A 7,965-nucleotide genomic window follows, 5' to 3' on the forward strand; every position below is an offset into this window, starting at 1 on the left:
ACCTAACCCTTCTCTAATAGACTATTATACCCCCTTAATTACTATAAGTACTCTAACGACTCCCCGGTAAGGATTACCTACTAGAATAGTCGAAGTTTAAGGGCAATATTTAGAAGGGTTTTAAGGAAACCTCTCGCGGACTATTAAAGTCTCGCGGCAAGCTTTTGTTTAACCTAGAAAGGAGACGTCTTAAGTTAATTTAAATAAGGGTAGTAGGAATACCTAATCCTATAATTAAAGCAAAGTTAGCGGCAATTAATATATAATAACTATACCTTACGAACTAGAAGTATAAGTTATATACTTACGTAGCCTTCGTAAAGGTATAGCTATATAACGAACGCCTAATACGATAGTTTTACGCGAAGTCGAAGTTATACCGTCCTTAATTTATTACTAAATTAATAGATACTAATAGTACCTTATATAAGGAGCCGAATAAAATACTCCGAATCGCGGTAGAGTTTTACTCTATACTATATAATAAGAAGGCGTTAAACCCTAATAATCGTATACTAATGTTATTAAAGTTACTTAAAGTAATCCCTTCTAGATATACGAGCGAACTAATAGCGGCGATTACGCCCCGAGAAGTTCTACGATTAATCCGTCGTATAGCTATAGGAAAGTCGCCCGGTATTAATAGTATACCTAGTAAATTTTATAAAGTACTTAGTACTTATTAGGGAGATAAGGATAGAACGGAAGGCAATAGTAAGGCTACTCTACCTATCTATTACTACCTTACTATACTATATAAGTTAATATAGCAGAGACAAGGCCTTCTAGAAGAATAGACTAATAGGGTCTTAACGATACTCTATAAGGATAAGGGCTAAAGGTCTAATCTAAAGATATACCGTTCCTATTACGGGACGCCGGCCCTAGGGCTTAGTAAGCCCGGTAGGTATACCTTTACGATAGCTCGATAGATTATACTAAACTAGCTTTTATATACTTAACTTCCGGTATATACGTTCCCCTTATTAGTTCCCTAGCGTTAATAAATATAGATTATAAAATCTATACCGAGATACTAATATAGCGCCTTATACGATTACTTAGGCATATTATTAGTACCTATTAATCTACGTTCTTACTAAACCGATCGATTAGAGATAATATATAAACCGTTTAATATTTAATCGACTAGTACTCCCCTCGGGGAGCCTACCCGGCGATAGAGGTAGGTAGAATCGCGATCCTTTTCCTTAATTAGGAGAAGGTATATAATCGAGTTAGCTACCTATTCCTATAGGAGACCCTTCGAAAGTTAGGTCTACCTAAGCTCTTTATTAAATAGATCTAAGACCTATATACGGATGCTCGTATACGAGTATTTATTAACGGCTTCTTAAGTAAGAGAATCCTCGTTTAAAGTAGTATATACTAGGGCGACCCTATTAGCTACCCTCTATATATTGCTTTAATCGAGCCCCTCGTACAACTTATCCTCTAAGACGAGAGAATTAGGGGGGTTAAAGTAGCTAATAAATAATTAAAAGTAATAATATACGCGGATAATACCTAGATTATCTTACGTACCTAGAGCGAAGTAGACGCTACGATAGATCTACTCGAAACATACGTACGCGCCTCTAGTACGAAGGTAAACTATAGTAAGTCGTACCTACTATAAGTCGGACTCGATAAACTACTATAAATCCTAGGAGTATAGGAGGTAATAGTAGATAACCTATATATCTATCTAGGCATACCGGTAGGTACTAATACTACCTAGCAACTATAAACGTTTTAGTTAAAGATAATCTAAAAGTTTAAAGACCGCGCTAATTAGTAGTTAAAGATATACCTCTCTTTAAAAGGGAGAGTCCTTATTACGAACTCTATACTTATATCTATGCCCCGATATTTAATACGATTCTTAGCTATCCTACCCGAGGTGACACGGGACCAGAGGGACCGACTAGAAACAAGAAGTCGATATCAGATTGTTAATACACTCTAGCTAAAGGAAGTCGAATCGAAGGTTCGACGCGAGAAAAGACAAAGGCAGCTGCTCGTGAAGCTGCTGACAAAGCATGCTCAGATGTCACAGGCAGTACTAGGACTGCACCCTGTGACACATCCCCCTCTCAAAACCGTGTATCGCCTCGATACACCAAAGAACGCTTCGCAAAGAACGCTCGCAAAGAACGCTCGCAAGGCGTTTAACAAAATCCAACCGTCGTGTCCAATTCTCATACAAAATCCTACAAATAGGCGCCTAAGGGGAGCCGGTTGCGCAACACTAACGTTAAGGGTTTTAACAGAACTGACCCGATGCTAATGAGCGCAAGAGGTCATACCGGAACACGGCCACGGCTACCGAGGCAACCGCAGGGTAGCATAGCACCGCACTAAGCGTTACTAGTTACCGAGTCGTCTGTCCTTAGCGGGCTGCAGACTAACAGCGTGTCCAAGTCCCTCTATGTCTTTACCAGGCGCGATCTACCCTGGAGGTGGCGCATACCCCTTAGGTTTGTCGGCGGTCGGATTCGCCTAGTGGAAGTCTGCAATAAGCTCCTGACAGTGTTCGAGATCCTCTAGTTTAAAAACTTCCGTTAAATCTCTACCTTTCTATCTTAGTGTGTAGTACAAATTCTTCCAGCGGCCCTTGCGCCGTAATAACACGATCTCCTCTACTTCCTACTCGTCGACCCCGTCGATAAGGTCGGGCTCTGGGGTAATGTTGTCTCGATGCTGAGTCCCGAAGGGATCGTCGGCTACTGGGCGCAGTAGGCTCGTATAGAACACGTCGTAGATGCGTGTCTGCAGGTGGCTAAGGTCGAGCTAGTAGACATTAGTAAACAAGACCTTCTTTACCTCAAATGGCCCGGCTTTCTTGTCGGACAACTTCTTGCTCGCGCGCTTCGTGCGGATGTTGCGTATGTCGAGCTAGACCAAGTCGCCCTCGCGGTAGGAGCGAGCAACCTCGTGGTCGTTATTCTTCTCCCGACGGGCCTACGCTGCCGTAAGCGTCGTTTTGCAAAGGTCGTAGATGCGTTGTAATTCTTCCGCGAAACGATCGGCGTTTTCCTGGTTAATTCGCTATGCGGCTGTTGGAAGCGTCTTGGCGTCTACGTAACGAACTTGAATCTCCGGGTTTCGGCCGAGGGTTGCATAAAATGGCGAAATACCAGTTAATGCTTTGGCGTTGTTCAGCGCGAACTCCGCGGTCTAGAGCTACCTTGCCCAGTCGTCCTAGGTGTAGTTCACGTAAGCGCGGAGGTATTGTTCTATTAGCTAGTTCGAATTCTCACTCTGACCGTCCGTCTGAGGATGCTACGCGGTCGAGAATGTCTGTTTGATCCCTAACAGCTCGCTTAAGCGTCGGTAGAATGGGTCGAGGAACTAAGTGCCTCTGTCGGAGACTGCGAAACGGAACACGCCTTGCTGGCTAACGACGTGTCGAAGAACCGCCTCCGCAGTAGTCTCGGGAGTTATGTCCTTTACTAGAATTAGGTGACGGCGCTTAGTCAGCCTGTCGGTAACGACCAGGATGTTGTTGTACACACATCTATCGAGCTCGCTCCCTGGGAGCTGGACGACGTGATCTAATGCGATAGAATCGTACGCCGCCGACGGCACTGGCAGCTGTCGTAACTGCCCTTGATAGGCCTCCCTTAAAGCCTTGGTGCGCTTGCAAGTCCAACAATTCCTGGTGAAATGCTTACAGTTATCGTAAAGTCTAGGCCAGTAGTAATCGCGAGAGACTAAGTCGTAGGTACGATCCCTGCCTAGATGCCCTGCAAGTGGTGCATCGTAGTAGTACCGAAAGACCTCGGTTCGGAGATCCTTATCTATAGGCACGTAGACCCTGTCCTTAATTAGAAGCATGCGGCCCTACTTGCGGCAGTCGCCGAGTGAAACACGGGCCTTAATTGAGGGCGGTAGTCGTGTCGATCCTTCTTCGAGCGAAGACACGATCGCTTGAGCGAGTTCATCCGTAGCGTAAGCATTCTGGATTATGTCATCTACGGACAAGCCCTCGTCCTGCAGGAATCTCATCGCGGCTTAACGCTGGCGGAGAGCCCTATGCTCCCCCCCGACCGCGGCGAGCAGCTCCGGCGAGAGCTGGTGCTCCTTGAGAAGGGACACGTTGCGATAAGCCTTGTCGGCGGTGTTATCCATGTCCTGCGAGCGCCGCGTAAAGGCATCTACTTTCCCATTTAACCTCCTAGGGCAATACTAGATCTAGAAGTTAAATTTAGCAAGAAACTCTGACTAGCGCGCCTGCCGGCGATTAAGCTGCTTCGTAGTTATGAAGTGCTTAAGGCTGCGATGATCCGACAGGACTTTTGTATGTCCTGCGACTAGCTCTAGCCGCTACTCCTTAAAGGCCTTAACAATAGCCATTAATTCCTTGTCGTAAATCTCGTAGTTGCACTTAGCCGGAGACATCTTCTTGCTGAAGAAGGCAATGGGGTGGAGTATACCGTCGTCCCTATACTAAGATAGGACCCCCGCCGACACCGTGTCGGAGGAGTTACATTCTAGCACACAAGGCTTCTCAGGGTTGTAGTGTACGAGGATTAGTGCCGTGGTAAAGGCGGTCTTAAGAGCGTCGAAAGATGCCTAGCAGCTGTCGGTCCACTCGAAGCGGGTCTTCTTCTTCGAACCGTCCGGGTTGCGTGCACCCTACCCTTTAGATAGTGTAGTTAGTAGTCGTGCGATCGTAGAGTAATCGCGCACGAAGCGACGGTAAAAGTTCGAGAGGCCGAGAAACGCTTGAACATCCTTTAGGCACAGTAGAGACTCCTACTCCGTAATAGCTTTGACCTTCCGAGGGTCTATCTTAAGGCCGTTAGTCGTAATGATAATCCCGAGGTATACAACTTCCGTTACGAAGAATTTGCACTTGTCGATGTCGAGCGGCAGGTTAGCATCCTCTAAGCGTTAAAGAACCTTCCGGACGTGCTACACATAGTCATCGTACGATTCGCTGTAGATAATCAAGTCGTTAATCCAAGCGGAGGCGAAGTTATCGAGGTATTCGCCGAGCGCGTAGTTAATGTAGGCCTGAAACTGAGAAGGCGCGTTGGCGAGCCCAAACGGCACTACCATGTACTCGTACGTTCCGTAGCGTAAGGTAAAAGCGGTTTTCTACTCGTCCCCTTCCCGGATACGCAGCCTGTTAAACGCCGCAACGATGTCGAGAACAGTAAAAATCTTGGCTCTACCTATTCGAAGGAGCGTCTCGCGAATATGCGGCAAGGGGTAGCGATTCTTGACCGTAATCGCATTAACCGCTCGGTAATTAATGCAAACTCGGATCCTACTATCCCCCTTCTTAATAAGGAGCACGGGTAAGCTGCACGGCGACTTGCTCTCGCGGATAACGCCTTTCTTAATTAAGTCATCGATGTGTTTGCGGACGACGGCCAACTCCTTCTCGCCTATTAGATAGGGCTTCTTGAAAGGAATCTTTGAGCCTGGCTCGAAGTTAATAGGCAGATCACTATTAGCGCGGTAAGGTAGCAGTAAGTTTGGGAGCGACTCCGCCGCCCTCCGGTCGAACAAGTGCTTGTAGTTATCGAACTCCTTCGGGACATCCTGCGTGTAGTCCTTGTCTGGTTTGCCCTTTATGTACTTCTCGAAGTCGGTAGGCGTAAGTTTGCACATGCGTAATAGCTTGTCAACTTCACTACAGGTCTTGAATTTATCTCCCGGCTCGCAGTCCCAGACGAAGAATCCTTCCTCGCCACGCCGTATAGCATTATATGCCTCTCCTACCGACATCCGTAACATCGAAAGAGAGTTAAGCTTGACGTTCCTAATAGAGTTAGACTAAAGGTGGTCGGCATCCTCGTCCTTGGCGAAGTAGTAGCGGATGCAAGGCGCACCCGCTAACCCGTCTATGACAACGTAGTCTTTACAATAGGGCCGGTCGAAGGTAATCGTGCCCTCCTGCTAGTCCATCTGCGGGTTATGCTTGCGCAACTATGGCCTACCAAGGACTATGTTATATTCCAGCTAGGTAACGAAGCAAGGCAGCTCCTCCGTGTGGCTATTAAGATTCAACTTAACACTAGTCCATTCTATGATTGGAACACCCTTACTGCCGTCGGTATATTTAACTCCAAGAGGTCGATCGAGGGTCTTCTTCCCTATTTTCGCTGCGAAGGCCGGGCTAACGCAGCAAGCATCCGCGCCGCTGTCCATGTGGATACGAATCTTCTGGTTCCCTGCTAGTCCCTCAAACACGATATGATCGGAAATCTCCACCGGCAGTTTAGTATAGAATGCGGTAGCAGAGAGGTGCACAGACGATGCCGCTATAAGTTCCGCGGGTGGTTCGTTCAAATCCACCGAGGCCCAGCGAAATCGTGGCTTATCGCCCTCGTCTTCCTCTTCATCAGACGAATCGCCGTCGCTTATGTCTTAGGCCTTGCGCACGCCGCGCCGAATAGCTTTCGCCTCTGCTCGTCGCGCACGGCGATTAGGGCTTGTAGGTGCCTTTGGTTTGTAGTTAGTCGTCCGTCTGCTCGCATACTTGCGAAAGCCGGTCTCTTCCTGGGGATCCGGCGGTCGTAGTGGCACTGGTAAAGTCGCGCCCGCTCCTAAGCTACTTAGGTGCGGGCTAGGGCATTTCCCGACAGCTCTGCTAGGGCAGCCTCCGTCGTTGTTGCATTCTAACGTGTTCGATAGCGCTCCAGCTTGAACTTAACTAACAGGCAAGACGGACTGTTGCGATTGTGCGATTCCGACTTGCACACGAAGCAACTATCCACCTCGACGAGACGGTCCAGCTCGGCCTGGGTCAAGGGTGTGTAAGTGCGACCGCTCTTTAACCAGTCGTATGCCTTAACTATGCCGTAGTTGATGCTCCCTAAGAAGGTACGGTCCTAATACTTCTTGCCCGCGGCTGCTCCTGCTCCTGCAGCTTTCTTGCTAGTGCCCGCGGCAGCGGCTGCCGGGGCAGCTACAGGCTTCACCTGAACCTGACGGTCCAGGTCCATCTTAATGCGGCGCAGCGTCGTCTTAAGATCCTCCGCAGTGTTATGCGTCTTGCCGATCAAGTATGGACCGAAACGGGTCTTCTCGACCTTGAGCTGCAAGTAGTAGGCCTCGGCGGACGGGCTAAGATCAACGTACATAACACACTCGGCAAACTCAGACAAGAAGTCATCGACGCGGGCGTCTGGGGCTATTTGAAGTAACCAGAATTTGCTCTACATGTAAGCATCCTCGTGGTAAGTGCCGTAGAAGGTCGTAAGCAGAGCGAGAACCTCCTCTACCGTCTCGAAGCCCTTCGTATTTATGCGAGGCTGTAGCTTCTTCCACGCCTGGCCACTCGTCTAAGCGACGCAGGCATTAACGCAGTGCTTTGGGCCGGTGTAATAGTGCGACTCGTACTCGAAGTGCTTGGAAATCTTCTGTTTCCACTCGCTGTACAGCATTGTGTCCTTCTCTTTGTTACCGAACCACTTGTCCGGCTTCTTAAACATAACCTTCCGTGACTAATGCGCTCCCCCGAATAAAGCTATCGAGGGTGCTGGTAAGGCCGCTGGGCGGACGATAGACTAATTACGGCGTAGCGTGCGTCCACGGACGACGGCTAGCTCGACGAGGGCATCGGCGTAGGTGCGGCGTTCCGACTTCAGAGGTCCCTAAGGGGTCTGCTGGACGATGGGCTTGGGAGTTTGCGGCGGTTGTTGCGGCTAGGGCGTCGGGGTGCCCTCGAAACCGTCCTCGTCATCCTCCTCGTTGTTAAGCATAGTATCGAGCTCGTCTTCCGACTGCTCTAGGTTCCTAGTATCTACCACCTGCGGCGTCTGTGCCGATGCGCGCATTTGCTAAACCCGGGCCTTTATTTTCGGCGTCTTCGTAGCGAGAAGGGTGTCGAAGCGCTCGCGGGTTATGTTGCGCTCGGCATTAAAGTGAAGTACAAAGGCCTCGATCTCGTCCTCGTATCCGGAATTCTGCTTCTGAAGTTCCTCGACCTGCTCCTCCAGCTCCTGT

This window comes from Zymoseptoria tritici, chromosome 3, assembly GCF_000219625.1.
Source record: "Zymoseptoria tritici IPO323 chromosome 3, whole genome shotgun sequence".
Classification (NCBI taxonomy): domain Eukaryota; kingdom Fungi; phylum Ascomycota; class Dothideomycetes; order Mycosphaerellales; family Mycosphaerellaceae; genus Zymoseptoria; species Zymoseptoria tritici.